The 16,411-nt window shown below is 39.3% G+C and overlaps 1 protein-coding gene across 2 annotated transcripts in view; it reads left to right on the plus strand.

The window, feature by feature from the left end:
* Positions 1-16,411, plus strand: part of thrb (thyroid hormone receptor beta) — a 181,031-nt gene that overhangs the window by 110,287 nt on the left and 54,333 nt on the right. For both annotated transcript variants that reach the window (XM_084738629.1, XM_084738630.1), the window contains exon 2: positions 3,918-3,984. The gene's annotated coding sequence lies outside the window, so the exon portion shown is untranslated. The remainder of the gene's footprint in view (positions 1-3,917; positions 3,985-16,411) is intronic.

The raw sequence follows: 16,411 nt of genomic DNA on the forward strand, positions 1-16,411 counted from the left end.
TCAAAATCGTAACTACCAAAAAGGAAGAAAATTTAAATTGGCATTTACTTTTCTGAGGTCGACACGCCTGCAGTTTGGAGAAGCAGCAGGAGAACCGGTGTAGGAAGCTAAACAATGTACTGCTGTGGACAGGGTCAGCAGCAAAATGTATTTTAGACACCCACAATCAGTGTCAGTTAAGTGCACGCTGTATTTAGAATATTTTCACTGCTTTACCTTGCTGACAAACTGTCTTTTTCTACGGTAAGCCACAGTTATAAAGCCAGATATTGCGCTCGCCCAAACCACCAGACTCCTGTGGAAAAATCAGTAATTTTACGTCACAGAATACGAGAGTTGCTGGTCTACAACTGCTTTGACTGGTCAGGTTGTTTGTGTTCTTGTGTGACTTTGGTGTTTTAAAGGGTTAGTTCGGATTTACTGGAGTCACACAACAACACAAACGGTCTAACTGATCGAAGCAGCAGGACACAAGAGCTCCTGCGTTCTGCCAGCTAAAATTAGCGCGTTTGCCAATGGATTTTGGCTGCTTTATGCAGAGTAATATTTGGCTTTTATAACAAGTTTCCCGTCAGAAAAGGCTGAATATATAAACTACATTTTTTAGGTTTACGTCTAACAATCAAGAGGGAAGAAATGAAACTCACGGTTTTCATTTGGTTGTTGTAATAGTGCAGCAAGTTTTCAGGCACAATGAGGGACGTCTTGACAAAAATAAGTACAAAAATTAGGAGCTTTTGGTTTGTTGTAGGGATTTTACTGTCATCCTAAGTCCTAGTTATTGGGTACAGTGTTATTATAACTGATAATAGCCAAGAAAGCAAAAATAAGTCATTAGAGCCTGACCAATATATGATCTGGCCGATATATTTCACCAGATATTGGCCTGTCACACCTCTATCAATCTAATTATATTGGTATCTGTAGCCTGCTACACCCAATATGGGGATTTTTTCTAAGAAACATAATGCTAATTATTTTATTTGTTAGCTTTATTAGCATATTTTATGCATATTTGATCATTTTTCTTAAATCATGTTAAAAATATATGCATAGATTTTGCTGTATTTGTTTTTTTATTTATAGTTATTTATGATTAGAGCTATGAGATATCTTTGTCACAAGTGTTTGATAAGCACATTTCATTGTAAAAAAATTTTTTGTCTGTGTCTCTGTTCTTTATAGTGTATGTTATATTCTGTGTTAAAGGGACAATTCACCCCAAAATCTAAAATGCATATTTTTTATCTGGTCCATAGTGCTATTGACCCATCTACATTTTTTTGGTGAGAGTTGGAGATATCAGTTGTAGAGATGTCTGCCATCTCCCGAATACATCCATCCATCCATCCATTGTCTTCCGCTTATCCGGGGCCGGGTCATGGGGGCAGCAGTCTGAGCAGGGACATCCAGACTTCCCTCTCCCTGGACACTTCCTACAGGTGTTCTGGATGGACCCCAAGGCGTTCCCAGGCCAGCCGAGTGACATAATCACTCTAGCGTGTCCTGGGTCTTCCCCGGGGTCTCCTCCCAGTGGGGCATGCCCAGAACACCTCCCCAGGGAGGCGCCCAGGAGGCATCCGATATAGATGCCCAAGCCACCTCAGCTGACTCCTCTCGACATGGAGGAACAGCGGCTCTACTCCGAGCTCCTCCCGGGTGACAGAGCTCCTCCTCTCTAAGGGAGCGCCCCGCCACCCTGCGGAGGAAACTCATTTCAGCTGCTTGTATCCGAGATCTTGTTCTTTCGGTCATGACCCAAAGTTCATGACCATAGGTGAGGGTAGGAACGTAGATTGACCGGAAGATCGAGAGGTTCGCCTTTCGGCTCAGCTCCTTCTTTCCCACGACAGACTGGCGCAACGACTGCATTACTGCTGCTGCCGCACCAATCCATCTGTCAATCTCGCGTTCCATCCTCCCCTCACTCATAAACAAGACCTCAAGATACTTGTACTCCCCCACTTGAGGCAGGGCCTCTCCTCCGACCTGGAAGGAGCAAGCCACCTTTTTCTGGTCGAGAACCATGGCCTCGGACTTGGAGGTTCGCACTCGGCTGCAAACCGCCCCAGTACAAGCTGAAGGTCCTGGTTTGAAGGAGCCAACAGGACAACATCATCTGCAAAAAGCAGAGATGAAATCCTGTGGTCCCTGAACTGGACTCCCTCCGGCCCCTGGCTTGGCCTAGAAATTCTGTCCATAAAAATAATGAACAGAATACAACGAAACAAAAAGTGCCCAAAAATTATGTCTGAAATACTCAAAAGCAGCACCTCTTTCCAAAAATCATGACCTGATTGCTCAAGATAACCAACAGACCTCGTTGTGAGCAGTTTCATGTACAAACTGCTTTCTTTCTACTAAAATGAAAGTAGTTCTGGTAGATTCTACTGCAGGAAGAAAGTAATTCTTACATGTAACTGCTCAGAAGAAGGTTGAGTAACCAGGTCATGACTTCTGGAGAAGAGACACTGGTGATGAATTTTTCAAATGTTTTTTTTTTTTTTTTTGCCACTTTGAGCACAACAAGCTGAGCGCCATTTAGTCCCATCATACTGGAGAGAAGGCAGACATCTCTGCCACTGAAATCCCCAAAACTCTGTAACGCTTGCAAAAAAAATCTAGAGGCATTATTAACAATACAGGTAAGAGGAAGAATGTATTTTTGATTTTGCTTCCTCCCAGTATCAGTCGAGTCCTGTATGCAATAAAGCAGATTAACGAATGATGTAAACTGCGTGTTTGTAACATTGTAGAGGTGCTGATGGGGAGACTGAGTGGAGAAACCAGCCTCTGCAGACGAATGAATGCATGCAAATGAGGCCTGAAGAGAATATGAACCAAACAAATATGTAAATTAATATTACATACAAATGGGACTTGATTATGTCGTACTGTTATGGATAGACATTGTTATTAAAACAGTAAGTCCCTCTCAGATGGAAGTGCGCCCCCCCCTTCAGATGGAATGCAAATGTGCACACACAAACACAGGCGCGCACTCTAGCTCATGTGTGGACAAGTGTGCTAAAGAGTGTGACAGACAGAGCACGGAGGGAGGAAAAGCATTCCCATTAGAGCGCCCATTAAGTCTGATTACAAGTGATTACCGTCTGTCGGAGAGAGCTGACCAGCCCTGTCCTGCCACTGAATTAATGACATAAACAAATGCTTTCTTTTCTTGCTCTCGTCATAATCACTCTGTTTTTTTCCTTCCCTTGAGATCTCACCGTGAACTTAACATGACTCCCGATGATTTTTTTTTTTGATTTTTTTGGGCAAACACCCGACTCGGAGCCAGACCCGTTTTCGTTTCTGCTCCCCTGCACATGTTGTTTTATTTATGGCCGTTTTCCTCCCAAAATGCCATTCTTCGCTTCAGGGTCTGACACACTAAAAGATATATTGACTCATTTGAGGGACGTCTGGTCCAAAAGGGAAGAAGAAATTCATACTGGGACTTCTCCACCCTTGCTGCATGCAGCGTTCAGTCGGGGGGTAGCATTTGTGACCGTGACCACATGTAGAAACCACCAGAGGATATTTTAAAGCAGCTGTGGGAGTTGCTCTGAGTGTTGCATTTAGGTCATGATAGCCGGATGTCGTGTTCTGACTGCATCCTGCCACACAGAACAAAAGGTGTTCAAACTGATGACAGCGCTTCATTGTCACATGTTTATCTTGACTTCATGACTTCTATGAAAACACAGCAGATACCTGGAGCGCAGGTGACTTTAATGCCTTTGACCTCACTGCTTTTAAACTTTAAAGACCCCCCTCCCCTCCCCACAGCGCCTCGGGTCAGTTTTTAATGCCATGGCAACATGTTTGCGTTCGTTTCTAGACCCACTGTGATTTTCATCTCGGTGCTCATTAGTTTGACCGGGCCGTGTGTGTTTGTGTGTGTGTTTTTGTAGGTGTTTCTCCCGGGGAGCTCAGCGGCTCCTCAGCGCTGCCTGGAGTCAGACTTCACCACTTCCTCTGGTAAGACCTTCATGTTGCTCAATTCCACACAGCCAGAGTCCTGCAGCCTGCAGAATGCCAATACAGTGTTTCTCTCTGCTAGACCTCCCTGCTGTGGCCGAGGCTCACACACACACACACACACACACACGCGCGCACACACACACACACACACACTTACAGAAAATCAAATGTTTCTAGCAGTAGCGAGTCGTGATGTAAATGTAATGAAGCTTTAATCTTGGTACTGATCCAGGCTAAATCATTCTGTGGCAGACTGGTGATCTCTGTGTTTATGCTGCTTCTTGTCTTTGGATTTGGCAGCTGTAGAGTTTGCATCTGTGCGTAGGAGTGTCATTGGGTTGAGAGATGTGGTTAAAACCAGTGTAATTTTCATAATGTGAATATTTGATAACACTTTCTATGGAGGTCATCTTATAAGAACACTTATAAGACATTAAAATGTTTTTATAAGGCTTTATAAAACTCTTTCTAAACCTTGTTGTAACTTGTCGTGCATGATTATTAACATTTCAAAAGTATTATATGTGGTGGGCATGATGTATTACAAGAACATTCATTCTTTATAAATGTTAACAATCATGTGTGACAAGTTATAGCAAGGTTTATAAAGCATTATAAGTGTTAGACATAATGTGTTATAATAACAATTATAAGACATTATCATGCATTTATAAGACATTATAAAACTATAAAAAATTAAGTATTATAAGACATAATTATAATAACATTCATAAGACCATATAATGCATTAAGTCTTTATTAAACTCCCATAGCAACTTATAACAAGGTTTGTTATAAGTATTATAGGTGGTGGACACAAGTAATTACAAGTTCAGCATTCATAATGTTTTTTTAGCTGCATGCCAAAGTCACAATAGTGTTTGAAAGAAGATTCTGACTCCTGGGTCACACAGCACATATAACTACATATAACTACCATGACTTTAGCCTCTTATAAAGACACATAGAGAACTTCAATATCAATAATATGCTATAGCATGATATTGTGAGCCCTAAGTGAAGTGACAGCACGGTTATGAGGTTATTATTAATTGTATGATGTTTATAAGGCATTATTCCATTCCAGAAGCTTAGAACCTACATTGTTATATGTTCAAGCAGTTCTCTATGTGTCTTTATAAGTGGCTACTTATTGTAGTTATAATGTGCTGTGTAACCCAGGACTCTTCCCAAGATTATTCTTTCAAACACTTTTGTCACTCTGGCATGTTATGAAGCATTATGAATGCTGAACTTAGAATACATTATGTGCCACACTTATAATCATGTATGACAAATTAAAACAAGGTTAAAAGTCTTAGAAATGCAGTTGTTTTATGACTGCTTATAATGCATTATAGACATGACATTTATAGAAATTGGTGTATATGTATCTAATAGTGATATGGCAAATGTATGCAAATGATTTTAAAACAAGTCTTTGGTTTTTTATTCATCACAATGTAATTCAATAATGTGATTAGATTGAAAAGTCAATAAATGATCGTATCCAGTGAACAGCGTCATTATCAAATGTATCACAATTAATTTGAGGGTATTTGTGATGTAAAAATGAATTAATTGCATCAAGTCGTCAATTTTAAGTTACACCACTTGAATGGATTTAGACTCAAAACAACCAGATCTAATCAGTCTGTTGTCAGCAATAATTAATATGAAAACATGTTGAATTGTTTTAATCAAATGGAATCAAAACTACAAGCAGCTCTAGAACTAAATAATATGTTAGATAACAGAGAATTCACTTGAAAATGTTACGAATCTTCAAGCCATGTTTCTCTTTTTTGAGCACTTTAAGGATTTCTCATCCCTGTTGGCTTTAAAAGTTTAGTTTCAAAGTTTGACAGAGCAGTCTCACCTCAGGATACATTTATCAGCTGTGTTCTGGAGCTTTGGAGCATTTTGCAGGATTTTGATTAGCGGGTGGAGTCTGCCCAGTTTACATGAGCGATGACGCAACGTGTATGTAATGTTAGAGGCCTTCTTACTTTGATCTTAAACGTTAGATCTTTAGATCTTTCAACAAAACAAATGCTTAGAAGGTTGGTTCATGATGAAGTTTCAAGTTGCCAGGTCTATCAAACATGCCAGCAACTTTAGCTGAAGTCCACAGATGAGTTGTAAAGTAAAGCCTGGGTGAGAATTGCCGGGAGGTGATGGGTGGGATTTTCCCCCTCTCTGCTTTGGATATCCCCCAGTGTGGTCATTTATTTTTTAGCCCCTGTGGGGATACTCGTTTTCCCTGCCTCTGGATAGGAACTTTGCATTTAAAAGACATTTACTAGGCATCTATACATAGACATAGATAAAGCAGAACCAAATTTTGGCTATCAGTGAAAGTTAACATTAAACTAAAACCCCGGTGTAGCCTACATATTAATTAGATGGCTTTTGAATGACAACATATATACCAGTGACATTTACCATCCTCTACAATTTTTAAATAAACGCCTATCGCCACACTTCCAGCTCCACAGTTTGTCACTGCCATTGTCAAGTTAGCTGTTACTATAGACAATAATAACTAGCTTAATATTGGAGTTCACAAGCTATCGAAAGTGGATACCAGTAACAACAATTATACATTTTTTTTGCCGAAAAATGCAAATAAAAAGTCAGAATGTCCCTATTAATTTTTATTTAGGAATTAAATCCACAAACCAATCTTTAACACAAACATCACCTGCCGCCCAAATCAATATTGGTATAAGTGTACGCTATATTTCGAACATTTTCCCAGCTTTACTTTGGCGTTAGACAGTCTTTACTGATGGAGAACTGAAGCCGCCGTCTGTGCTTTTTTCACAGCCACCAGACTACATTGAAAAAAAGAGTAATTTTCCCTCGCAGGACATGGAAGTTGTTGGTCTACCACCACCCCGATCCACAGCAAGTAACGTTAGTTCGGACCCGAACAAATGTGTTAAAACACCAAACTAAAATAGTAACACAAACAAATTATTAGATCGAGGCAGCAGTAATTCAACAACTCCTATGTCCATGGAAGGTAAAATGACTGTTTCTGTCCATGGAGTCTGGTAGGCAACAAAGGAAAGCGGTGAAGATGTTCTAAATATAGCATAAACTTCAACTGATATTGATTTTTTCTTTAGGTGCTCTTTTGTTTAGGTGGCTATAGTCTGACTCACCGGATGCACACTGCTGGTGTAAGTCCTGCCATTGGTCGCTTGCTCCAAGCAGTTTCACGGAGGCTGTGTTTACGTTTTCAAAGTCCCCGGGAAACAACAGAGAAACCTCTAAGTTGCGACCTACACGCTGAAAACAGCAAATTGGCTACTGAGATGCTAATGGTACAAATGTAAACAAGCTAACAGCTGTTACCAGTGATGTAGTCATTTTAATGCACAGACCTCGCTGCCCGACATGCAAGTGTTCCAACAAAACAAGTTCCCCCTCGACACTATTTTGTAGCAGCATCGTCACTGCATCCTGGGCGTAGCATCACCCATGACATTTGTGATTGGTTTAAAGAAATACAAACAAGGCGGGGTTTTTTCCCCCTATAGCAGAATGAGTACGTGTGGAGCCAGACTTTTCTCCAGCACTGAGCGCTGTGGAGAGATGTGTGACTATTCGAAGCAGCTGATTACCATGTTTTGTCCACTAGAAGGTCACTTTGTATGGCAACCCTGAGGCAGCTGTCAATCAAACATGATCTGCCACACCCACAAAGTCTTGAGAAATGGTCTAAACAGCAAAATTTGCTGTTTTTGAACAGTTCTGAATGTTTATTTTCATTCAGATCTTCACAGATGCTTAAAGAGAAACTAACCTTTGATATCATGTATGCATTTTTACTGTTTAAAGCCACAGTTCCACAGGCTTTAAATGCACATTGCATGTTGTCAAATCCAAATTCTCCTGTAACACTTTAGCTACAGTGCAGTATATAGCATCGCATATTGCAACATAATAATATAGTATCACATTTATATAGTCTGTGGTATGTTGTGTAAATTTCAACTTTGAGTCAGCCTACGACATTTAAACTACTTCTTTCAGCCCTTATATGTAGGACATCAGACCAGACCAGTTTTAACCACAGATATGCTCCAAGATGTTGTTGGACAATGAGCGCTCTGTTCTCCAAACTATAATCAGCTACCTCGCCAACAGTTTGACTGTCACATGGGTGCAGTGGAGCAGAATGCTGGCTATAAAAAGCACTAAATACAAACACTTCCCCTATAGGCTCATTCTGCTGTTCACTGAGGGGACTGAAACACTGAACTTAAACATGAAAACCTCACTGTGACTGATTTAATGTCAACTAACTACAAAAAAATTATGATTGGAAGTGTTTTAAGCATTACATAAAGGCAGTTTATTGCCTTTATTATTATAAACCCCATTAAATAAACCCCTCTAAGGCTTGTGTAACCCTGTAAACCCAGGACTGTGTACAGTATATTGCAGGGAGGGAAATATATGTGACAGCTTATTAAAAATGAAAACTAACAGACTGGCCGTGCAGCACAGAGGAGATGTCAGAGTGAAAACAAAAAGGCTTCCATCTGCACACATAAAGTGGGAGAATGTGTCGGAGCTAAAATGTAATGATGATAGCCGAGACGCCAAACATCATCGACGGGTCTGCAGGTGATTGTTAGCCGCAGCTGTCGGCCATTTGTCACCACTGCGTCCTTCGCTGCTGCTCATTACGGCGCTGCATGGATTATTGGTTGTAATAGTCTCCAGTGAGGGATCATGCTCAGTGTACGGTGCAACAGAAGCATTTCTGGACGGATCCTTTTCGACATCGGCCTGTGTGTTTTTTCCCGGCAGATATTGAGAACTTAATGTAATATGATAAGTGCACCGGAGACTCCAACACAAAGTCATTCGGTTGATTCTTCTATCAGCTTGAATTCTTTAATGAAAACACCATCTGCTGTCCTTTTTGTGATACCAGTTGCCATGATGATGAGCCTGGATCACGTTGCACGGCGTGATGCGGCTTCGTAAATAAAGAATCAGAGAGGTCCAAGCTCGATGGTCTGCGGATCAAGACGGACTCTTATCTGAATGCCACCTCAAATAAGATGCATATTGGTCAAGGCTATGACTATTATTTACCGCTGCCCGTCACTGTTGATTAATGATGCGAGCTGACATCGCCCACAATGAGATTACCGCTGAAGACTGTTAGGAGGGCTGACATTTAGACTCAGATAAAGCCCTGATGCCCTTTGTGGAGTTTAAAAACAACAAGCCATAATTTTTATTACAGGTGAATGCAGCATTTGCTGTTTGTTCAAGTGCACCTTGTGTTGTGTTTGTGTGCTGCAGAGTGTTAAAAATGCATTCAGGGGTAGAGGAAAAAGTCCTGCATTCTGTAAAAGTATTAAAGTATCATAAGTGAAAGTACTCTGTTCTCTGCCAGTGGTGGGCTGTCTGAGGGACAGGGGCAGAAAAATATAAAGGGCACCACCTGTATGTGGTGGGGTCCCAGTGTGGCAAAAAACATTAATCATAATAAAAACACAAAGGGAACTATTTTAAGGCATGTAGAGGGCAAATAATTTTCTAGTATGTAGGTTATGGCATGGCATTGGATTGTGTTTTGTCCACATGAAGGCCACTTTAGAGGGCACTTTACTTTGTTTTGTCAATTAGAAGGGCACTTTTCCACATTTTGCCCATGTGAAGGGCACTTTAGAGGGCACTTTACCATGTTTTGTCCACTAGACAGGAACCCTAGAGCACATTTCATCACATTTTATCTACCATAAGAGCATTCAAGGGGGCACTTTTGGCACTGGCACAGGATTGCATTTCCTACACTAGAAGGGCACTTTAGAGGGCACTGTACCACGTTTTGTTCACTGGAAGGGCACCATGTAGGGCACTTTACTTTGTTTTGTCAATTAGAAAATTCCACATTTTGCCCATGTGAAGTGCACTTTAGAGGGCACTTTTTGTCCGCTAGATAGGAATCATCACATTTACTTTACCATAGGGGCATTCAAGAGGGCACTTTTGGCACTGGATTGTGTTTCCTTTGTTAGAAGGGCCATTTAGAGGGCATGTTACCATGTTTTGTCCACTAGAAAGGCACCATATAGGGCACCTTACCACTTTTTGTTCACTGGAATGGCACTTCAGAGGGTACTTTAATATGGTTTGTCAACTAGAAGGGCACTTTACCATGTTTTGTCCACTAGACAAGAACCTTTTATCTACCTTAGGGACATACAAGAGGCCACTTTTGTCACTGACACTGGATTGTGTTTCCTCCATTAGAAGGGCCCTTTAGAGGGCACTTTATCACATTTTGTCCACTAGAAGGGCGCCATGTAGGGCACTTTATTACGTTTGTTTATTGGAATGGCTCTTTAGAGGGCACTTTACCATGTTTTGTCGACTAGAAAGGAATCTGACACTGATTAATAAGAGGGAATTACCAGAATGTCTGAAACATCAGAATGAAAACAAATCTACATGAATTACATACCTTTGAAGGGGAAAGGTTACAGCAAGCACAATGGTAGTGACGACAGTAACACAACAGGAAGGATATCACAAACAACAGCATTGATATGCCCTGGTGACAGACTGACAGGCTGAAGGTTGTAAAGACATTTTTGAGAGAGGAGATAGGGAGAGATATAATCTTATGTGGTCTGTAAAATGTTCTAAATATATTACAGTGTTGAAATGAGAAAGTTTAGCCTATTTTTCACCACTAAAATTCAATTTTTGTCATTACAAAGGGTAAAGTACCAAAAAAAAGAGGTTTTGGTTCGGAATTCCACTGATATCGATATTGTATGAGTTCAAATTTGAACAATGTGGAAACAACAAAATTCAAAAAAACTTCCTCAATTTCACAAATACGTTTTTACGCTGGTGGTTTCTGCCTTTTTGCCTCATGCCTCTCAGAGATTCTGTAGTCATTGGGACCATGTTTGATATTATAATTTTAGCCAAGAGTCTAACACACATTCACAACAAACCATGAGATTAAAAAGTCGAAATTATGAGATAAAATATAAAAATATCAGATTTTTACTTTTATCTCTTAATTATAACTTTTTATCTTATAATGTTTTCTTTTTATCTGATTTCTTGCCTTTTTATCTCATAATTGTTACTTTTTAAATCATAATCATGTCTTACCATGGGGATATATTTTTCTTTCACAGGTGGAAAAAGGCTTCCATATGTACCACGGTGATTGTTTTGCTGAAATATTTTTTGTTTACCATTTATGCAGGTAACATATCTTTAACTTTTATTACTACACAAAAAAAGACAGCCATGTATCTTCAGTTTCAAGTGTTAGTCAATGGCACTTCCATAATTAAGGCTAGAGAAATGAATATTCATATCTATAATGTTTGTGCACTCTTGGAGTGTTTGTTGGAGTGTTTGGAGCACCTGTCGTTTCCTCAGTTCTGACTTATGTTGATCAGCAGGAAGCTCAGTGCAACTGAAGAAGCTTCCACTATAGAAAAGAGGATGCAAGTCTTAATTTTCTATATTCTCTCCATGCACGTACGTCTCCTCCTTTCCTACATAGTATGACCAAGTGCTGATGCCTTGTGTTTTTTTTTAGGATCACTTCAGGAAACACACTTGTGGTCAGTGTTGTGTAAGTTTCAAGTTTCACAAGAGTTCCACACAAAGATTCACACAGACTTTAAATGAACTAGTTCATGTATATATTGCAGAAGTATGAATTCGAGTCTGGTACAAGTCAATCAGCTTGGTTTTTTGGGAAATGAAAGTAACAAGTAATTTACACATTTGGGTTTGACTTGGGTGGAGGATTTTTTTGGCTGTTGGTTTGCGGTGTTACCCTTTGTTAAAGGAGTAGTTTACCCTAAAATAAAAAAAAAAAAATCTATATGTTTCCTTTTACTTGCAGTGCCATTTATCCATCTAGATTTTTTTTGGTGTGACTTGCAGAATTTTGGAAATATCAGCCATAGAGATGTCTGCCGTCTCTCCAATATAATGGGACTAATTCACGTGGCGGTGCTCAAAGAATGGAAAAAATACATTTGAAAAATTCAAAACCAGTGTTTCTTTCCAAAAAAGGCACTCAAGATAATCTACAGACTTTTTTGTGAGTAGCTTCATGTAGAATTACTTTCTTTTTTGTAGAAAGTAACTTCTTCCAGTAAATTCTGAAGTAGTTACGGTAGATTCTACTGCAGAGAGAAAGTATTTCCTACATGAAACTGCTCACTGTAGACTTATGTGGTTATGCTGAGTAACCAGGTTATGATCTCTAGAAAGACACATTGCTGTTGAGTTTGTCACATGTATTTTTTGGCACTTCGGACAGCACATGTGGAGTGCAATTTAGTCCCATTATATTGGAGATATCGGCCGATATCTCCAAAACTCTGCAGCTCACACCAGACCTATCAAGATGGATAAATAACTCTACAGGTGAGAGGAAAAATATGTATTTTTGATTTTGAGGTGAAGTCCCTTTAAGCTTAAATGAGCTCTCAGTTTTCAGTCTCAAGGCATCTGTAAAAGTTTAGTATGATGCTGTTAAAATGCTCTGAGATTGAACTTGGAGCGTGAGAAACCCTGTGCGCACGTTGCATCATGTTGTGTTCCCTCCTCAACTGAACTTCACATTGCCAAAGTGGAGCGTTTACAAGAAGTGCGTTCAGTTAGAAGAGGTGGGAGCCTGAACATGGTGAGGGTGAAACCTTTGATCCACTCATTCTTATCTCTCTCAGCGTGACAGTTTCAGGTTTACAGGATGTTCTCTAGTGACAACTAAACAATACATTACAGTGAGAAAAATGGTCTTTGGAGTGCTTTCCAAGTGGATGCTGTTAATGCTTAAGTGTTTTTCATTAACTTTATGTCAGACTCAAGGAATGTTGACTTCTTTCATGCCTCCGGCCTGTGCCCTAGTTTGATGGCTTGTTGTTCTTGTTGTGCCAGTCCTCTCATAGATCTGTTGCCCTCATTCATGCTGGCGAAAGGTTTTACAGGCTCGCGCTGACATTTGAAGAAAGCGTGTAAAACTAACTAATAGCAGGCGTCAGAGGAGCGCTCAGCCAAGAGTCAGCTGAAGGTCTCTATCTGTATGTTCATGCGCTGTCGCGGGCGAAGCATCCGCAGCACTCGAGCTGAATGCAAAGACAAACACTGATTCACAGCATCCTTGTCTTTCACCTCAGGTCAACTGTAGTTTTCTGTGTCAAAATACTAAAAACTCATTGTTGGGGGAAAAAAAACATATTTTGAAGGGGCTTTGCTTTTTACTCCAATTATTCTGGAGAAATATATTTTAAAAACTTCAAACTCTAAACCTTGTAACAGGCCAACTGCCTAGTTATTTATTTTTTTAAATTAAATGTAGACATCAATTCAGTCAGACGTACATAGTCATAGTGAGCAGAAACATAGTCGTAGTGAGCAGAAATTTTATTTTTAAAGCGTCTCAGAGTTCTCTTAATGTTAATCAAAATACACATTTTCACACCATAATTCTTATTTAGTTTTGATTTAGAAGGGCTACAGAGTCGACATGATCTGATAGCAATATTATTTAATGAATTTGTCAAAAAAAAAAAAAAGTTTACCACTGCTTGAGCAGTTTTCCCGCCTTTTTTTTTTTTTTAAACCAGGAAGTGAGACAGGGGTCCTTAGAGTATAGCTAACCCTTTATATGCCTGATTAAATCATGTTTTTGTAAAAATCTGACAGATTTCATTTCACAGCACAGTTATAGTGAGCAGCCTTTTTATTTTTTAAAGTTGCTCAGAGTTCTCTTAATGCTAATCAAACTACACATTGTTAAGCTTTGATTTAAAAGGACTACAGAGTTGACATGACAGTTGTTATGTTTCAGCTATATAACTATATAATATGGAGCACTTTCAAGTGCAGGTAATGTGAGTTATGATTAAGATTGGCGGAGTGATATGTAAGATGTGAGATGACACTTTTGTTGTCAGTATTCAGTTGTTCTACGTTTGATTCGGACATTAAAGTGGATTGAGTTACACAGATAAAGTTCCCGTGCTCTTGTTTTACCCACAGCCTTTCAATAGTTCAATTAGGTAACAAGTAAGTTTTTCGTTAACTTACATTAGTTTTAGGTTTTGAAACTTTTAACACATTTTTAAATTGTTTGAAGTTATGAATTCTTGTTTTCTGGCACAGACCATGTTTAAACATTTAAAACATTAAAGCAAACCAAAACATTTTTACAAATTACACATATTACAAATATAAAACCCTTTAAAAAAAAAAAAAAAAATCACCAAAAATTTGAATTAGAGTGTTGGTCTTAAATGTGTTTGCTTTTGTTTTTGATAGGACATGATCTGTCCCTATTTTTAAGAGAAGGTGAGATCCCATCATTGCTGGTTTATGGCTCCATATGAGATTTGCTTACAATCAGAAAAATATAAACTATCACCAACCTTATCCTGTAAAAGTCCAGGGCACCCTGATGGGTTTAAGACACTGTTAATGTAGTTGCAACATCTGATTAGATTATATTCATGGATAAAGGCAATAAATAACTCTAATAAATAATGAATAACACAAGAAATCTCCACTGCTTGAACTGAAGGAAGTCCAGAAGATGGTTTATTATTATTGTTACAATTATATCCAAATAAAATCTTGTAAATGATGAAATAAATGTTCCACAAGGCCCAGGCTGCAACATCAACACAATAACTAGAGCCAGACTCAGTCCGACTGCGGCCAATATTAGCCAATACTGGCTTATCACAAATACAGAGCACTGACCTACATTCACTGCAGTAAATTCCAGCAATAAATGTTTTATAGTGGATTTCTAAATCAAGTGATTGTGACACCTGAAAACATCTGACACAAGGAGGTTTTAGTTCCCACTCTTATTTAGCAAATAAGTATCTAAAATTGGGTTTTGGTTCTCAATTTCCCTGCAAGATTGGAAGGCATGTTTCCAATAAGACATAAAAAAAAAAAAAGAAAGAAAGAAAGCTCCAAAATATTGGAACTGAAGTGTTGGTATTTTTACTTTTTTTTTTTGTATGACATGATTTGTGCCAGTTCTCAAGAATGGGAAGAAATATAAAGAGTTTGTTGTGTCCAGATCATCTCATTGTCCTGCCTGGTATCAAGGATTGTTGACGATAATCAGTTAATCTATTCTGTGGATGCTAGCAATGAGGAAAAGAACAGCATGTACTGTACCCCATTAGGGACCTATTTCCTGTTTCCTGCCTAACCCCAGGCTACTGGCTGTACACTTGTGGCTTATTTCACAATGCTATTTCTGTATTAGCTACTGTCTGTGTCGTTGCATCAGTTCTTGTGGTTCTACTTTCATTTAAAGATGAAAGATGAGGATGTGATGTGATAATTTGTGCTGGTTATGAGCTCTCTTCATATGATGTCATGTAGAGGCCGAGGTTTGATAGCAGAAAACATCATTTTTTAAGCATGAGGTTTGCTTCCATGTCGTTGTCATCTCTGTCCAACTGCGCATGTTTGAGCCAAACTGAAAGCAGTACGTGGAAACCCAGAGAATCTCAAAAGCTTTATTCAACTGTTGACAAGTCAGGCTGAGGGAAAGTGGGTATTACAACATGTAAGGGTATTTGAGGATGGGATTTCCCAGTAAAAAAGCTGACTCATTAGTGAAGCAGTGTCATAAAAAAGAATTTTCCCTCAGAGTGCTCTCAAGATTTCATCTGAAAAACGTGCTGCCAAAATTAACATAAGCATGTTGTGGGAATATTCTTAAATAAGCATGGTTTTATAATTACATGTTTTTTCCACAGTCTGTTAACAGTGTACATACTGCCTTATCACAGAAATTAAAGGGCCATTCTATCATTTATTATGGCACATCCATAAAGTTGCATTGTGCTGAAAAAAGATCAGTCAAAATTGAAGTAGATATCCTGACAGTCCCTAGCATGTGTTAAGTCTACTACACTTCCCATAATGCAGCCAGTTACATATGTTAGACTGGCAATATGTTATCCAGCCCGAGTCAGCAAGGTCACGCCCCCTTCTGCGGGAAAACTTATGGATTCATATAATGGGAAAGAAAGGAAAATGCAGAAAAGCTGCTGCTGTGTAGCGGGTTGTAAAATAAATAAACATACAAATCTGTCACAATCGCTGGTTCCCCAACTTTCCTGGAATGGAAAGGATCCCAAAAAGAGAGCAGTAAGAAATGATGAGCCTCCAGAGAGCTGTAATTGTTACTACTGGGGTAGAGCTAACATTAGCTTGTGCAGTGTAAGGCTGCAGGAGTTCAGTCATAACGTTTCACTCAGAGCCTTGCTCAGATCAGTGGTTGTCTGTTGACAGGTTTTGTTATTTACAGCAACGATATTTGGTAATTCAGTATTAGCATCAGGGGGAAGACTGAAGGAGCCTGACTGATGAACCTTAA

Source organism: Lutjanus erythropterus, chromosome 16, assembly GCF_056507025.1.
Source record: "Lutjanus erythropterus isolate fLutEry1 chromosome 16, fLutEry1.hap2, whole genome shotgun sequence".
Classification (NCBI taxonomy): domain Eukaryota; kingdom Metazoa; phylum Chordata; class Actinopteri; order Lutjaniformes; family Lutjanidae; genus Lutjanus; species Lutjanus erythropterus.